The sequence below is a fragment of the Limulus polyphemus genome, unplaced genomic scaffold, assembly GCF_000517525.1.
Source record: "Limulus polyphemus unplaced genomic scaffold, Limulus_polyphemus-2.1.2 Scaffold5069, whole genome shotgun sequence".
NCBI lineage: Eukaryota > Metazoa > Arthropoda > Merostomata > Xiphosura > Limulidae > Limulus > Limulus polyphemus.
Genome location: NW_013670679.1, coordinates 12040 through 13301, shown reverse-complemented (window position 1 = coordinate 13301; position 1262 = coordinate 12040).

The following is a 1262-nucleotide window of genomic DNA, read 5'->3' as shown; positions in this document are numbered from 1 at the left end:
AAAAATTAAAGATAACGTCAGCGCTGACCACCTCGCGTGTGAAAAATTAAAGATAACGTCAGCGCTGACCACCTCACGTGTGAAGAATGAAACATAACGTCAGCACTGACCACCTCACGTGTGAAGAATGAAACATAACGTCAGCACTGACCACCTCACGTGTGAAGAATGAAACATAACGCCAGCACTGACTGAAGAATGAAAGGTATAACAAGTAAACGAGACATCAATACTTTATTTGTAAAAATACAAGTTAAAAATAATTCTACCGTCTTCAGGAAAGGGAGGGAAAAGATTTTTAAACTTTTACAAATAAATTATTGTGCAAGTAAATAACGTTGTTGTTGTGTCGTTTGATTAACTTTACTTGTATGAAAGACATATCAAGCTATCTCTTTGTATCCTCTCCACCATCGAGGTAACAACTTCTGCAAAAAGAACACCCCACGGAACAGTGATAATGATATAGATTGAAAAGCATTGCAAAGGAGATTAGTTTAGATTAGGCGTGACCAAGCCCGGACAGAAGATTGTATTTAATGAAGCCTGTGCTCTCTACAAGTGACAAGAAACGTAATATATATATAAACTAAATGCGTGTTTGTCTGCACCCTAACTCCTCCGAGCCTATTAGGCCAATCTTAACTACAATTTGTATGTAAACACTAAGAACTAAAGGGAATGTCCTAAGGGGGTCAAAATTGAACTTAACCCTATTTCTATTTTGTAGAGTCTGTTGGTTAATTACTCCCAGCCTGTTGAGTCAATCTCAAACAATCTTGGCAGGTTGACACTTTAGACAATGTTCAATATTCTAAGTGGATTCAAAGTGAAAATATGAAAGTTGATGGATTGTTTCTCAAACAACCATGCTTGTCTCATGGTCAATGACAAACAACCATGCTTGTCTCATGGTCAATAACAAACAACCATGCTTGTCGCATGGTCAATGACAAACAACCATGCTTGTCTCATGGTCAATGACAAACAACCATGCTTGTCTCATGGTCAATGAGATGTAGGGTGTTCAGGAGTGGATGTACTTAACCCATCACTTGAAGACTATTCAAGGGATGTACTTACTTAACCCATCACTTGAAGACTACTCAGGGGATGTACTTACTTAACCCATCACTTGAAGACTACTCAGGGGATGTACTTACTTAACCCATCACTTGAAGACTACTCAGGGGATGTACTTAACCCATCACTTGAAGACTACTCAGGGGATGTACTTAACCCATCACTTGAAGACTATTCAG